We start from the raw sequence: 18240 nt of genomic DNA, 5'->3' as shown, positions 1-18240 counted from the left end.
CTTGGAGGCAAACTGACCTGGGAAAATAGCACTGGGCCATATTTTTGCATACTATTTTATTTCAGTAGTTTCAATATCAAACCTGCTCAGTTTACAGGTCTACTTCAGAATAAACTATGCTTGTCTCAGGTTTTAGAGATTTAACATTATTGTGGTCTATCATCCAACAGTATCTTCTTTCCAAACTTAAAATATCTTTGTTGATGCTGTTTTGATTTTTAACATTTTTAATCTTATAAACATCCTCAAACTCTACATGCATCCTTTTTCAAATGCAATGTATTGTAAAATGTATTAATACTTCTTTTTGATATTTCATTTCAACAACCTAAAAATTCAGTTGCTTGTTATATGAATTGTGAAATCCTACTTCTTTGGTTGTGGTCTTCCCAAGCATCAGAACCATTTTATACTTTATCAGTATTAAGGAATCTGTAAGAAAAACATAGGATGTGAACAGAATTGGTATTGATAATTCAGTGGGTGGCATTCTCTCCTCTAACTGCTACAGATTCAATGAATCAGAATGCTAATGGAGGAATGAGCTTTCAGTTAAACAATTCTTATGTTATTTTAAATAATTTTCCTACACTTGTGTTGGTAGAAACTCCTCTAAACCACTGCACAGAAGCAGCATAACTGTATGAACAAGAAAAAAAAGTGACAGATGATTAATCAAGTAGAATAGATGGTGCAAATAGAAATTTGGAGGACCAATAAAAACTCTTTCAGCAACATGATCTTGAAGACATTGCTTACTGAACAAACTTATGGGCTGTGTCAGGTGGATGTTGAAAAATCTGTTGTCTGTAATATAGGCCCTGAAGAGATATTTTATATCCTACATCATAACAGGTCCTGCAGAGAGACCTCGACAAATCAGAGGGACGGGCGATCTCCAGCTGTATGAAGTCTAAAAAATACAAGTGCTGGATTCTGCACTGGGGTGGGGAAACCCTGAATGTATGGACAGACTGGGCAATGGGGCTGGAGAGCAGCATCGTGGAAAGGGACCTGGGGATCTGGTCAGTGGAAAGCTGAGAATGTGTCAGCACTGCCCTGGCAGCCAGGAGAGCCAAGTGGGTCCCAAGGGCATCAGGGCCAGCATCACCAGCCAGGCAAGGGGAGGGGATTGTCCCACTCTGCTCTGCTCTGCTCTGCTCTGCTCTGCTCTGCTCTGGGGTGGCCTCACCCTGAGTCCTGGTGGAAGTTTTGTGTGCCACAATATAAGAATATTAAGCAATTAGAGAGTGTCCTATGGACAGCAACAAAGACAGTGGAGCTATGAGGTATGGCTGATGTCACCTGGTTTATTCAGCTTGCAGGAGGTTGAGAGTTTACTCAGTCCAGAGATTCCTCATGAGTAAAGTATTTACAAGCAGGTACTGATCTTTCTGATGCCCAGGGATGGGATCCAAGAGAATGGCCTGAAGCTGTCTCAGGGGAGGTTTAAGTTGGGTGTTAGAAAAGGTTCTTCACCCAGAGGGTGGTTGGGCACTGGGACAGGCTCCCTAGGGAGGTGGTCACAGCACCAAGCCTGACAGAGTTCAAGAAGTGTTTGGACAATACTGTGACAGACCCATGGTGTGATTCCTGGGGATGGTGCTGTGCAGGGCTGTGAGCTGGATTTCAATGATCCCATGGGTGACTTCCAGCTCAGGATATCCCATTAATATTTTGTAAGAGAATTAGTATGCACTATGCAATGAAGCTAAGAGCCTACAAATACTGGAAAAGAAGGAAAGCGTGTCTGCTAAAGATCCTCTGAAATTGTTTTTGCCATGTAAACAGAATTCACAGTGATGTCAGAGCTGAAAGAAAAAATCTGTTGTTAATTGAAGTAATTTCTAATACCAGAAAATTGTTTTTATTTTCTTACAGAATCATGTGATGGGATTTCCTGGAATTGTTTACACTGTAACTTGAAAGTTGCATAAATACTAGCTAAATTTCAATAAAGGTGCAAGATGGCATTAGGAGATGACGAGATCATGTGGTGTTTTATTATATCTGGAATGTACGATAAATAAAGGCAAAGAAAGTCATCTTGTTGTCTCTGAGCTGAAAACTGCATAGCTCTACAGCAAAACACATCCCTTCATTGCTCATTTCCCATTGTCACATTACTCAATGCCCCTAAAACAATGCTTTGTTATGCCAAACTTTTTTAGGGAAATAAGGATCAAATTTTACTTCTGTAATAAAGATCAAGATTACTTTAAGTCTGATTTTTTTTTTCCTACACACGTCCTTAATTTTGGGATACATATAAGTAGCTAAATATGGAAAATGCCTTCCAAGAATATAGCTGTCATTAAAAAAATCCAAAATAAACAAAGAAATGAGTAGGTACTTAAGCTATGCAGTCAAGATTGCTCTTAAGATAATTCCAAGCATTTGAAAATGTTATAATGATAAAATCTTTTTTTTATAATGAGAAAACCTTTTCCTTATAATGAGAAGTATTTTTATTCATTTTTCTTGAGGAAAATCTTGCAACAGCCTTTGAGACATGGTCTTGAGAGAAACTTTTCTAGGAATGGCAAACCTTAGAGTATCTTTACTGAATGGAAAATATCACACCTCATCTCTCAGCTGTGCAGTGACAGTCCCAAATCCAGACATTTTGGCAACCATACAGTATGCAAACATAAACTTTGTAAACATATGATTAGGCAGGACCCTTCTGCAGGATCCCATATTTAGGATGGTCATAAGATAGTCAAACAAAGAATTAATGCACTTGTATATACAATCCCCTTAGAGACAGATTATGAAATTTTCACAGATAAACTCTCCAAAAAGGATTCATGATGAAACACTATCCATAGCATTTGAAGTATGTACCAAACCCATTCTTAGCAAACATTCCAATATATCATTTCCAAATAGAGCCACCCTTAGTCTCCATAATACATCTACTCTTTCAGACAATAGACTTCCCTCCATCTCACAGATAAAAAACGAAGGAAAGGTAGAAGACATGCTAGTTGTGTTGTTCATTTTTTCTTAAATCTATTTTGCTGTAAAGTAGGCTTTTGTTTTAAAGTTAAATAAAATTTAATATCAGTACAAAATTTACATGGTTGAAACCATGTCATAACAAAATACTCGAAGCGTAAATAAAAGAAAAAATTCATTATACTTGAAAATAACATAAAAATGGTTGAAATAAGAAAAAAAAATAGTTCAGGTCAACCGAAGTGAATTCTTAGTTTTAATGACATCTAATGGTAAAAGAAAAATCACTTACTTGTATGGTTCTGTAGAAAAGGAAAAAATCACAAAAATATGATAACTATTTTATTAACAGAAGGGTTAATTTTATTATGAGATAGAAGCTAAATAACACTTAAACAAATCACTATATTGTTTAAAACAAATGAGTATAACTATTATTTTATGCTACATATAAAATGTTACTGGACATGCAGGTTTTTTTCTCTCATGACAGTACAAAACAACAGATGCTCAAGAAAGTCATACTCAAGGATCCACATGTAACAAATAATAAAAGCCTGAGTCCTTTGTGATGAGATATCAATTGTTAGTAATGCAATTATTCAAAAAGAATTATAAGAAGAAAATAAACAACATGTTGCTTGATACCATGTACCAATCTGGAATTATGGAACAGCAGAGGCCTGTCCCAGTGTAGTCTTAATATGTCACTTGCTTAGTTCAGAAGCTGTGTCCCATGCATTTACTGCAATTACATGAAGAATTGTTACATCCTTGGCAATACCATGTGGAGTTCAGTAAACAAATATTACTTGGGAGAAAAAATGTGTTTGGTGTCAATTCATATTCAGATAACTTGAAAGTGTTGTAGTGGCACAGTCCTAAAAGGAGTAGCCTGGATCACTTCAATTCACTACAATCATAGATTATATGATTGTATTTCTTTTATTTCAGCCTTTATCATATGCATTGCATTAAGCATATATAACATAAAAGAGCATGTTTATCATACATTGTCAGGGTCAATCAACTGAAAGTAAATTTCTGTAATATGTGCATGGGGAGTAAAAAAATGGTCGTTGTTGAAGTTCCAGGCAGAAGCAAATTTAAATAATATTCAGTGTTTGCAGAGGCAGAAATGGTAGCATATGCTCAAAAGAAAAGGAAAACCACTTCTGTTGCTATTTTTACCCAAGCCCTTAAGTCAGGTGCTGAAATATTATAGGCTAGATCTGTTTGGAGGGTAAAGTCAAAGACAGAAGCAGATCTGGTTTTAATGTTATTCCATATATTTTTTGAAAAGAAACTTAAAATGATTGAGGCACAAAGGGAAGAAATTTCTGAGGACTTTCCAGCCATTGGTCTTCTCAGAAAGCCTTTTTTCTTGTCTTTCCCTTATGGCCATGCTCCAAGTATTTCTGTAGGTGTCCTTGCTCCCAGCAGCAGCAGCTCCCTGCCTGGCCTTGGTGCCCCCTCCCAGGCCCACAGACACCCGTGTTTGCCCACATCCTCCAGGTACATCATTCCCTTCTGGTGGTGTCTGTGACCCACGTTTGACAATTGTCTATTTGTTCTTCTTAAGAAGGGCTCAGGAGACCAACTGACCCAGCTTAATTAGTTTATTGATTAGTACCATAAAGTCCATAACCAATTAGTGAGGGTAAAGTTATTAATGTTCAATTCTGTGACAGTTTGCTGTGGGGAGGCAGCCATGCAGCAGAACAAAGCAAACACAGGATACAGCTCATCATAGCCCCATGTGTACTCCCCTTCTTCCCCAGATCACATGAGAAAACCTTCCATTGTGTACACTTCTGTTCCCATTTTCCCTAACACAGAGAGGAGAACAGAGCATTCTGGGTTTGTTCTGTCTTCCTACTATTACAAAAGGAATAACTGACCTAGCCCCTAGAAGAGAGATTACAGCACTTTAACTATTAAAAAAAAGTGACTGCTGTGGAATGGAATGTAGCATGAATGCAAAACATTTTGAGGATGTAAAACAGAGTAACAAGACTTTGGATAACAGGGCAATAGATCCTATTCAATATCTTTCTGAATGAGATTTAGTTATATCTATCATAAAAATAGGTTTTTTATACTGTGAAATTCGTAGTCATATGTTAATGCTTTAGTGGGAAATTAAGCACGGTGTTTTACAATAGTAGTTAACGTTAAAGAAGGAATTACAAAACACAGACAGGATGCAGTAATCATTTGTGCACAGCATTTGTGCTCTGATTGCAAGCAGGTTGTTCTTTCCCTACATATAGGAAAAAAACCTCTATGCTTTAAATGTTATATGTTATATGTTTTGAGGTATTCTGTTTGGGCCATTAGGAACATCTTCATAAAGGAAATTTTTTATTCCTTTAATATGACTGCAAATAGCTGGAGGTATCAACAGGTTGTACAATAAAATGGCTATGTTAAACAGGATGGACTAACAGGATTGCTTCTAACAAAACCCAACAGGAGCAAGAGAAACTCATCTGCATTGGAATACGATTGAGTATGATCAGAATCTATAAGCCACGTCATTAAATACAGTTCTCAGTTTACAATGGCAGAGAGATTTCTTGTTCTGTTTCCAGGAGACAGCTTATTTTGTCTCCTTGTTACAGTTTTTCTCCTTGTTACAGTTTTTCTTTCAAGGCTTTTGATCATTACCTTTTGTAAGGATTACACAGCGACATTCAGTTTAGGGAAATCCAATAATTTCTTTCTATTCCAGCTTTGAAACTTTATTGGGATTTGATCATTAATGTTTTGATAGTAGTATCATATTTTACAGCATGCCTCATAGTTCTGAAGAGGTAAGCAAATATACTGTAGCATTATATTAGCAAGGACTTTGTTTTCACCAAAACAGAGACAGAAGGGGTATTGTATTTGAAAGGGCTTCAGCAACACTCTTGGAGCTGAAAACAGATACACTGAAATTAGCTTGATGAAAATAAGTTAGTTATCCAGTTTCATTGAAGAAAATTGATTCAGAGGAAAGGCAGTGTGGGGGATTCAATACTGCAATATTTCTTGCACGAGTTCATTGATGCCTTGCTCTCATGTCGTGAGTTGAAGTCTCAGCCTGAGATGCTAATTCATGATGATGCTGCAGTGCAGTTCATTTCTGAATGTATGTTCTAATGCTGTGCTAATGGTTCATTCTTTCTCATGATAGAGTGGTTGTGCTCCAGAGAAGGGCATAAAAACATGATCATAAATAGCCCATGTAATTCCTAGCTTGGATTATTCAGGACATGCAAAGAACATGGAAAACCTGGTACATTTTATTGTATTTTTCCAGAAAATGTGCTGGCATCTTGTGTAAAACCCATGAGGAATCATTAAATAGAGAAGGATGAAATAGTGAACTGTGATAAAGGAAAAAATAGCAAAAAAAACCTTGTGGAAATCAGCTGTTTGACCCTTTGCAAACAGAGGAGAACAATTTGTCAGTGGAACCAATGCTCTCTTCAGTCTGTGCAATTGCTTGTTGGAATGGAAATTTATTATAAAAGTGGTAGAACTGCTTTTTTTCCCCTTTTTTTTTCTGAGGTCTTCCTAGAAATTTGCAGGTGATGAGAGAAGACTTCATTCTAATAAAAGAATAGGCCAGCTTACTGATTGGAGAAAATTACATGAAGTTTTTTAATCAAAGTCTCTGTGGTCTGCTGTCTGATTTTCTAGGCCAGATGTCAAATGTTTTTCACTGATGTCGATGTTGAAGTAATCACTAAGCCAATTCCAAGAATGAGCAAGTGAGACTGTAATAACATTTCATTTCAGTATTACATAAGCTTTTTTTTCCCGGCTATGAACAAAGTAACAGGACCCCTCTGATTCAATATAATTACACAAACTATTACTTTGAAATTTGTGAGACAGTTTTATGTGTGGGCAATTGCTCTATACATATATATGGGAGGTTTCAGTACAAAATGCAAAAACACATTTACAAAGTTTTATATTTTTAAACATTTACATTTAATTTAAAACATAATTACATTTTTCATATTTAATCTATTTTATTAAGTTTATCTTTGCTGCTACAGTATTAACCAGTAATTTGAAAGGCAAGAATTTTCTAGAAAAAAGAATTTGCAGTTTGAAAATAGGGAGAGAAAGAAGTAGCTGGCTCAATGGATGTTGTACCTCAGCGAGTGAATCTCAGCTGAATATTGTGAGACTGTGGCATCAGATTAAATATGTTACAGTTTTTATTTAAAATATAATTGAAGCTACTCATAGTGATGTAGAGAATTAGTCTCACAGAACTCAAAACTCAAGGAACACATTGTTTATAGCTGTTTCAAGAGGAAAGTGGTGGTATAATGAAACAAAAAAGTCACAGATGAGTAGACAAAAAAGCAAATCTGGCTAATATGAAACTATATACTGTCGCCCTGATTTTTTAAGATTTTCTAAGCCTTCTATGTTGACATTCTTTTAGAGAACTTTCTCACACACTTTCTGTAAATAGCACATTGTTTTGCATTCCTTTACAGAAGAAGAGAACTTTGATGGACTGTTGGTTTGTCCAGTGTCATTGGAGAGGTGGCACTGTCACTCTCCAATCCACTGTCACTTTTGGAAAACTATAAATGTTGGAGTCAGAAAATAAACTTCGCTTTTTGCTCTTCACCTTGAGAGCAGCGGTGTGCGCCTGTGTTCTTTTGTGTTCCGTAGCGACTATATACAATGTTCAGAATAATCTTATTCTATGGGTAAATTAATAAACATATGTGTAAATTAATATAGGGAATAATTAATACAAAGGTATTCAGGAGGCACACTGATCCTTAGGAGAAACTAACAAAATGTTAATGTTGCCTCTTTCACTACAATTCCTGTCTTTATTGAAGAGGTATTTTGATTACATTTCTTCCATGTGCTTTGCCCACTACATATTTGGTGAGCAGCTACTAATTTGCTGTTCCTTCATTAGTGAAGAGCTGTTGCTTAGAGAGAATTTCATATTCTTTCATGAGCTTTGCTCATGGTGCTTGGTACTACAGTTCCATAAGCAGTGATGACATCATGAGATTTTCAGACTGCTTTTCTGAGAAGGAGCATTATTTATGTTCATTTTACAGAAGGGTAATATTTGCAGAAGGCATGGAGAGATTGACACAAATATGCGTTACCGCTTTCTGGTATTCCTCCAAGATTGTGTTTTAGAATCCTTCACCACACTTTGTTCAAAGATCAGCGTGGCCCCCACACACACAGTTGGGATGTTATTTGCAATGTCTGTAGTTTCAGCTCATGCCTCCTGCATATAAAGCCTGTGCACACACAGAGTATGTGTAGGAACCAAGGTCTCGTGGGACAGACGGTCCAGCTCCTCTTGCTGGGCACAGGGCAGTGACAGGACTCCTAAGCCTGCGGCCCAGGCATCGCTGCTGGCTCCAGCTGGGCAACTGCACCTCTCAAGGGCCTGTGATCTGATCCAAATTAATTTGGCAATTAATTTAGGCAAGACAGAAAGACTCATTTAAAGGATGGGGGCACTATATCTTCTAAGGAAAGGTCACTAGAACAATTTAATGAGGCTTGGGAGCCCTTGAAGACATACTATGTGCTTTTCCTGAGATACAGTGGAATCCCCTTTGGCTCATATTTCCTAAGTTTATTCAGTCTGAGAGAGCTACACAACAGAAAAACTTACATTGCAAAACCCAAGTTTAAAGTCTGAGAAATATGTCAGAAAGTGAAGAAAGAATATTAAAAAGGGGAGTATCATACAAGATTCAAAACAAGAAGTACTACCCCAGAAACAGGCAGAATATAAACAAGCTGGAGAAATATTGCAACAGCATAAACCCTTTAAAAGTATAAGAGCTTTCAGCTTAGTCATAGTGATGCCCAGGGACAATTCTCTGTCCTGCAATCCTGACTTAGTATACAAGTACCTCAGAGGACAGTGAATGCAAGATTTAATATATAATGAATAAGTACATAAGTTAGAAAAGTTAGCATTTCATTCATGAGCTCAGACATGATCTCCTACTATAGACCTATGCCATAATAAAAAATATTTCCCATATAGTGAGTAGCTTTGTGATTAAGACACTGGCTCAGAGCTCCAGCATTCAGTGATACCTTTCTGCTTTATCAGGCAAAACCATTTTCATGTGCTACCTATACAGCAAGGACCAAAAAATCTGCAGTGATTGAGATAGTCCACTGCCACTTTGATAGTGTAATGCTGAATTAAATTAAAAACTTGGAGACACATGTGGCTAGATACTATTGCATAAAACAACACTTCTCCAGAACAGCCTCATGCAAAAAATTTGCTTGTGCAGAGCAGTCTTTGCACACTCAAGTGTTGGTATACAGAAATCATATTGCTTGCTTATAGCTTGGGCCCTAAATGAGAATTATAATAATCAAATCTACTCTTCTAGATTGGAAAAAAATGGAAAAGTTAGTATCACAGCTAAAACTGTTGAGGATAATAAGGTTGCATTCCAGGACATAGGTCTGATTCCATTTATGTGTACTTCATGACAAAGAACCTGTTCCCTTTAAGGTTAATAAAAAGTGGCACATTGAACCATCTAGCTTTGTCAAAGACAAGCTCTCTATGCAAAACCTCTTAAAAACAGTATCTAGTATAACTCCTTAGACCATGTAAAAAAAATCCCTTCAATAAATAATGAATAATTTTCATTCTTTATCAATTTTTCAATATTCCTGCCTCTCCACTTGGTTGTTGAAAATAGCTAATTTTCTTTTAATCTGTGTTGAAACTGTTCACTCAATTTTTTGTGAATTTTTGTTTCTCCATAATTTCTTATTTCAGTTGTTTTCTTAGCTACAATGGGTCACTGGAGACTCATATAATTGTTTCTTACTCTCTAGTTGGATGTGTGAAATTGTAGATACAGAGCCTCTGATGTGAAAGCTCCTGGAAAATAAATACCTGCAATTGTTGAGCAGGCAGCATTAAAATATGTTTTATGAGATGTTCATGGCAATAAAAAGACACTTCCAGAAAGTATACGGGAAGAAAAACCCTGGTATGAAAACATCCCCAAATCATTTTTTATTTTGTGTAAGTATTTATGGAAATAGTATTTGCTGTAGCGGGCTAGAACTTACACAAACAATATTTTTCCTACTCTTCAGGGAACCAGAGAAATAACACATAAGTAAATCATTCAAAAGATGCATTTTTGTTAAAATATTACCGTTTCAATGTTTTGAAGACACGAATTGGTCAAAACCTGATTATCACGACACAATCAAACACGTCAAAGCCCACACTGGTGAATGCAGAGTGAACATTTAAAATAGCACCAGTAAAAAGGTAAGCATATACCTGTACTTAACAGCTCCAAAATATGGCTTCCAGAGTCTTACATACACTTTGGAAGCAGAATATTTTGCCTTATTTTGGCAAGAAAGACTGCAAATACTACTCCAAACACAGTCTTATTAAGCCTTCCCACAGCCAGAAAAAATAAAGCTACTATTGGGAGGTCACCAAAAGGAGGAGGATGACAGAACAGGTAACTCATGGGCTGTGTACTGGCTCTGACCATTGAGATGCTTCTTCCATCTGCTCTGCTTCCTCCCCTCTTTTATCTCTAGCTGTAACATAAACAGCAGGACCTTGGCTCTTCTGAGTGTGGACTGTGGCAATTTTCCCAAATGAGACAGCAGACCTTCCCAGTGTTGTGTGAACAGAGCAACGGCACGAGTTTAGCAACTACTGCCGGCAGATGGAAAAGTGAAAAGCTTACTGATGGAAGCTGACTGAAGAGGAGAAGTTTCCATATGGAAAGCTGGAGGAAAAATTAAGTCAGCCTATTACAGGACGAGGATGGTCACCTCACAAACAGGAAGACCTGAGACAATAGCGTTTGAGTCACTCTCTGCCTCTGTTTTCAAGGTGGCAGGGAATGGAGGATGAACCAAGGAGGTCTCAAGTGCCCTGTGCTGGAGAGCAATGTCAGCAAGAATGATCAACTCCCAGCCTACCTGAGATTGTGCATGGTCTGCTGCTCCAGCTGGATGTCTACAAATCTATAGGGCCTCCTGGGATTCATCCAGGAATCCTAAAAGAGCTAGCTGATGTGATTGCAAAATCAAATTCCTCCAGAGAACCGGAAACCTCATGAATCACTGGTCCACTGCCCATTTTGAGAAGGATATAGGGCTGTCTGGCTGGCCTGTTTGAGGGGGCTTGGATGAAAAACATGAATGTTTCTAAGTATTAAGACTTTTGTGAATGGGAAAACTATGTTCAGCCCAAAGGCTGCCAGAATGTGGGTGGGAGAAAGAAATCTGTTTTAAAAAAAGGATGTGGTTTTAAGAGATAGAACAAGAAGTTTGGTCTCAATGAGATATAAAAGCAAGACAACTGTGGAAAAAATAGATGACGATCATCAAGGTGTTAGAACAAAGGAAGGGAATGGCTTCTTGTTGCATTTTATAGCAACCAATCTTAGGGATAGTCAAAATGGTAGATGCACACTCATAAAGGTATATTCTATATATCGAAGCTGTAAGTGTGAATTGCAGGCAGTTTTAACCAAGGAGAGGGCTAAAAGAAAAATATCATTCTCCACCAGAAACATATAAAAACTAACAGTTTGAAAGGACAAAACTTAACAAGTCCTTGTTAATGAAATAAGATTAATAAAATGAGGTATTAGCTTTTGGAAAGTTAGGAACAGTCTCACCCTGTACTTTATATTGAGCAATAATGTATTTTTGCTGAAGTGATCCACACACAGCATTGAGCCTTGCTACTTCCTTTTATTCAGAGTGATGATTTTGCTAATGCATCTTCCCCTTGGGTGTGTTTTCCAAAGTGACTCCTCCCTAGCTCCTGCTGGCCTTTCTATTGCCAGCAAATGAGGTCATGACTTGGGTGACTGGACAGCACATTCTTACTGGGACTGCCACACAGCTGTGCTACTGTCACCTTTCAGACCACTTTTGGTGACATGTTTAACCATGTCTGTACCAGAGGCACAGCTGTCAGTTGATTATTGCTGTTTTGGTGAGCTTATTATGTGTCATTGTGTTACAAGCAGGCTCATTTCACAGAGCATGCATCCCATCAGAAAGCACCTTTGCTTACACTAGCTGCAAGACTCATTTTACACAGCCTGTTTTAGGCCATCACAGCAGTATTGTGTACTTTGCATTAAGTAGAGGACATGCCATTCTAGTTTTTCTGAAGATGTTATGAAAGGTGGTCTAGCAGTGCAATCCTGATCATGGTTCCACCTTTTCCTCAGTCTGAGTAATCAAAGCAATTCCACTAATCCCTTCACAGAGATGGGAGCAGCTTAGTCGTGTTCACAACAATGGCTAGCTGTTTTTCAACTGGGGCTTTATTCAAAAAATGGTGTCTGAGGCAAAAGGACACTGGGGGTACAGCCTTGAAAATCTGGCACCTCAGTGAATTTAATATCTCTGCATGGTCCGGCACTATAATTTCATTAAAACCTGAATCTTTTTGGTCATATCCAAGAGCCACAAAGACTCTCACAAAGATTCTTGGTGGAATTCAGTGCCTGGTGATTTCAGGATTTGGGTCTTCAGGATTTGGGTCTTCTTATGGACCTTTCCAGGATCGACTGAAACAATGGCTGCAAATGACAAACACCTTCTTATTAGGAATGGTCCAGGGGAGATATTATACTTCTATAAAATCTTCTTGATTTCTGGAATAAATTATAGTTAGTTTTCCAGCAGGAATGGTTAATGGCAAGTTGCAAATGAGCCAGCAGTGCCCTGGCAGCCAGGAGGGCCAACATTGTCCTGGGGGGCATCAGGCACAGCATCACCAGCCAGCCAAGGGAGGGGATTGTCCTGCTCTGCTCTGCACTGGGGCAGCCTCACCTCGAGTGCTTGGGGCAATTTTGGGTGCCACAATAAAAGAAAGACATTAAACTAATAAATAGTGTCCAAAGGAGGGCAACAAAGGTGGGGAAGGGCCTTGAGGGGAAGCTGTATGAGGAGTGGCTGAGGTCTGTTCAACCTAGAGAATGGGGAGACTGAGGGGAGACCTCATCACAGTCTACAAATTCCTCAAGAGGGGCAGAGGAGGGGCAGGCACGGATCTCATCTCTGTGGTCACCAGGGGCAGAACGTGAGACAGTGGCCTGAAACTGTGTCAGGAGAGCTTTAGGTTGGATGGTAGATAAAGGTTCTTACCCCAGAGCGTGGTTGGGCACTGGAACAGCTCTCCAGGGAAGTGGTTACAGCACCAAGCCTGTCAGAGTTCAAGCAGCCTTTGGGAAATAGACTCAGGCACGTGGTGTGACTCTTGGGCATGGTTCTGTGCAGGGCCAGGAGTCAGGCTCGATGATCCTTGTGGGTCTCTTCCTACTCAGCATGTTTTGTGATTCTGTGATTTTAAACCTGAGCTGATATCTCTGTAAAAGTCTACCAGTATATTGAAAATTAGTTACTCCTTCAAATCACGAAATACGATACACACAGTACTGATGGAGAAAAACTATTTCTGGTGTTTTTAAACCGCTAAAACTTAGCTTGGTTGGCTTGATCTGTATTGGGAGCTGAACAGTGCAGAAGAATTAATTTTCTCCTCTTATAGTCCCTTAATCACTGTCCAGGACATGTTCCAGTCTTGATGACAACTGCTAGCCCCAAAAGATGGCCTTTACAACAGAGAGCAGGATAAACAGCCCTGCAGCCAATTGCTCCTAACTCTCAGAACAGTGAAGATGGCTTCACTCCAAAATTATCACAGCAGAGACCACACAGATGGGAAGATAAAAGTTCCCTGGTAAGCTGCTAACAATGCAGACCATTTTGCTGTGCAGCCGGGATGCAGAGGTAAGGCACCTGCGCTCTCAGGACGTCACTGAAATAAAGGCCAGGGCTGAGCACTGCATGGGCGCTCTTTTATTATCAGATATCAGGTGTCACCTGCAATTTCGTGTCTCGGGCAGTAAGAGAGAATCCATCTGTCATCTTCCAGTGAATCTCAGTGAAATTTCTTTTCTTTTGAAACTGACCCCATTAGATTGGTGAAGCAGATATAAGATAGGCCAGATGTTAAAAAATCATTCCAAAATCCTTAAGGATTTTTTTTAAAGGGTTTCGTTGGAATGGAATTGATTTACTGTTACATTTACTTCATGAACAGAGACTGTATTTCATTCAGTATGATGCAACTAAACAATAGATATGCCTGGATTTATTCTGCTCATCACATAAGGTCTCCAAAGGGTCTAAATAATTTGTAACCCTTTAAAATTAATAGCTGAACATGCCAGTGTAAAATTGGCAGGTGAAGATAAAAAAACTCACTCAATATTTTATACTTTGAAAGTCCAGCTTTTCTTCTGCATTGGAAGACTTTATGGTGTCACTACTGAAATCCCAGCACAGCTTTGTGGGACACAGGTTTTCCTCACTTATTTTCTCATGGGTGCAGCAGACTCCTAGATGCAGTGCCAGGCCTATCCTATGAGCCACTGCATCTCTTACTATACCTTTGTGGCATCCACAGGAAAACAGAGGGAAAGCCTTTCTCATCTGCTCCATGTCATGCCCTACTACTGAAGTAAAAGTTATGATCAGCTCCTCTTTCACTTCAAAAAAATTTCAGGGCTTAGAAGAGTGTTCAAGGCTGATCAGGCTCCACTTCTGCCATCTTTTCTCCAACTGTGTGATGGGCAGGGGTATTGTTTAGAGAAGCAATAGCACTTGGTAAGACAAATTGCAGTATTGCAATAAAAAAACCCCACATAATTGCACCAAGGCATTTTCTGGTACTGTTATGATTGGTACTATCAATTTCAACAGTTGCAAATTGTTGATAAAACTTTATAGTGTTATCCAAGATGCTGACTTACACATACTAATAAAAGGTGGCAAAAATAATGTTGCATTATGTGACTGAAATTAACTTTGTTACTTTAAAGGATATTTTACATTAATATTTGATGTATGCTCTTCCTTAATTTTAGTTATAAAATTATTTTTTGCAAGGCTTGAATTTAACTTTTATTCTGGCTATATATGCAAAGAACCTTTATTCAAGAAATTAAAATAAATCAGGTTTCAAACCTCACATTCACATTTATGGCTAAGTTTAGCATCACCTTAAGAGATGAAAAAGGGAAAGCTGAAGATGAGCTGATTAGTGTATCATCCAGGATTTGCTGTCAGAAAAAAATTGAGCTGGAACTTTTAACACTACACACAAAAAGGAACAATAAAATAATACAGTCATATTTTTCCACAATTCATTTTCCACTCTTTCGTACCAGATTTCCTTGTCTCTAAATTTGAGTGTCATTGTGTAAATTGTGTACATTGTATATATTATGCACATTTTTAAAGCTGAAAAACATTTTCAACCTGGCCCCTCACTGTATTTATGAGATGTAACCAGCTGCACCAGCCTAATTCATACAGCAAATGTGTGTGTGGAACCACAGGTTGCATATACTATGCAGCTATTCAACTGTGAATCTTTGTTCCTCCAGGGGAAATGATATCTATGACCTGGACTTTTTGTTCAGCCAGTAGAATCAGTTCAGTAGTCCCTTCTAATATCCTGGGAAGTTTGTTTCTCTGCTTAGTCATCCAAAATCCACAACAGGGAAAATTTGGATTGTGTAACTGTTTCACAAAAGCTCTGTCCACACAGCCCAAATGATCTCTTAGGAATTGGAACAAATTAATAAAATTAGTGTTTGAAAGTCATTGTCTCTTATTTCTGAATAAACTCAAATAAAAAAATTTATATTATCATTATAATAGTATCATCAATTGTAGTATTATTAATTGGTTACTGTATAGAGTCTGCCATTCATATCAGAGGAGAAAAAGTTATTAAACATGATGCCTATTTAAATTTAAGGTTTTCAAGAAGTCCTGGTAGATTGCAAACTTGAATCTCTATTCCACAATGAGCAAGTTGATGGAATGCTGTAGCAAAGAATTGTCATGTCTAATCATAAAGATATTCTTGACACTAAGACACTTGCATTTTAAGATATCATTAAGTTAATTATTATTATCAGATAAAATTTGAAATTTTTAATAATAAATTTGGAGAAAGAAATTGTGTCTCACTAAGTTACAGAAAGGCTCTTTTGTGGAGTCAGTGAACATGGGTAGATAAAAGTGACCAAATTCTCTTAGCATCCCTTGAACACTAAAAAAAAAATCTTCCAACAAAGGACTATTAAAAGCTTGACTCTTAGGGTTCTAAGTCATCTAAAAAATAGTTATTTTTTACAGTGCAAGGAGTTAACAGAGGAGTCCCTTAGAGATCAGTGCAGAGATGTTGTTATTTAATATATTTATCAATACAGTGGAAGATTGTTTGGTACAGAAATCACGGTCTAAAATTATTCAGATCACTTAAAATGAAAGCTGAGAAGACTTGTGGAGGATGTCACCACACTGTGAATGAGAAATAAAATGGCAGATTAAATTTATACTGATGATCAGAAGGTTGTGTAAATAAGAAAAAAATTATAGGCTACAAACTAGTCATTGCCATTCAAGAAAATGATCCTGTAGTGAGAAAAATTATATGATAATATAATTTCCTTCACAATAACCAAAAAAGAAAATAAATATTAAAAATAATTAGGAAACAAATAAAGTGCAAAGCAAAAATATCATGCCATTGCACAGACACACAGAACTCTTACATATTAAACAGTGAGCAATTTGGAAATCGTAATAAAAAAAAATAAGAATGTAATAAAATAAACAGTGAGTTATTTAACCTGAAAAATTGTATAGTAGAACTAGAAACAGTAGAGACGAGAAAAAAGTACAAACCAACTTTTTATGAGAAAAGACTAAATAGAAAATTACTTTTCATGTTGGGAAAGGAATGAGTGTAGGGAAACATAAATTAATGCCCATGAAATCATGAAAGATGTAGAAAGTGAAAGGAGAAGGTTTATTCACTATTCACGTAGCAGAAAAACTTTTATCAATTAAAATTCATGCAAATTTTTACGCAGAAGAAAGTTCTTTACGGAGTTCACACAGTCAGTTCTATAATTCAGGTGAAACCAGAATGTAATGGAAAAGTGAGGCCAATACTACAAGTATTAGTTTGTTAAGAAAAGCAATTAGGCACATTTTTTTACGAGAACATTCTAATAGAATTTCCAAGCTCAAAGAAGCAGATTCCTCTTCCACCTCAGGAAGTCCTGAAGACTTACATTGCAAGGGAGGATTTGCTTGTTTTCACAGAGGATTCTTTTGAAAAGTGGACTCCTTTTTTCAAGTGTTCACCATCTGAGCTGACAGTCAAACTGGGCTTGCATGAGATGCTTGTCTTGTGAGAAATACTGCTGGTGTTGTGAACTTAGGTTTTACTGTTTCTCATAAAAATGAGTACTCTATCAAGTTTATAAAAAAGAATTCAGAGTATGATGAATGTGAATTTTTCCAAAAATGGTGGATTTGCACATGCACAACTTTTGATTACCTTCACTGTTATTAATCCCATTTCCCCCCATTCTGACCAATGCCACTTTTACACACTGGCATTTGAAACACCTCTTTTTTCATGGTTTTGCTTGGAATTGGTGTGACACAGACCAGCTTGAACTCCCTGCTGAGCAGAAATGTTAATGGGAGAAATAATTAACCAAGGTTGTGCGTTCAATCTCTGTATGAGCCATTTACTTAAGAGTTGGACTTGATGGTCCTTGTGAGTCCCTTCCAACACAGAATATTCTGTGAATTTGCAAATTTGGAAGTTGTGTCCCTTTCAGCTGTGGCTCTAAATAGGCAAACAGTGAATGAGTTTGCCCTTTTGGCAGTGGACTTAGGGACAGGTGTAACAGAGCTCCGTCCCTGAAAACATCAGATCCTACCAAAGGGAAAGCAGCCTCAATCCTACCTCTTTACAGCAGACAAGCAAAAGAGAAACATGCACATATATGCTTGTTTTGGAGGAGTTTGCTTATGTCTTGGCGCTTCAGTGAATGTTTTCAGGAACATTTTCAAGTTGATCAGATTTGGTTAGGGTCTCTATGATAGCATAGGGGATGGGTCTTTATCAAAAACAAAGTTAAAAAGCCATGCTGAAAAGACAGTGTTGCTGTCCCACATTTTGAGTCTACTGTGTTACTCTCAGCAGGTCACTTCCCTGTCTTGTGCTTTGATGGCACCATTTGACTGCCTTTCAAAACATGCTCTGTGTCAGTGCAAAAAGCTCCTTTGTTCGCATTTTTATTCACCTGTAATCTCAGAATTAGGCAACCTGGAAAAGGAGCTATTGATGGTGTCTTTCTGAGTTTA

The sequence above is a fragment of the Fringilla coelebs genome (genome assembly GCF_963513975.1).
Source record: "Fringilla coelebs genome assembly, chromosome: 1".
Lineage (NCBI taxonomy): Eukaryota > Metazoa > Chordata > Aves > Passeriformes > Fringillidae > Fringilla > Fringilla coelebs.
Note: the sequence above shows the minus strand (reverse complement) of the source record.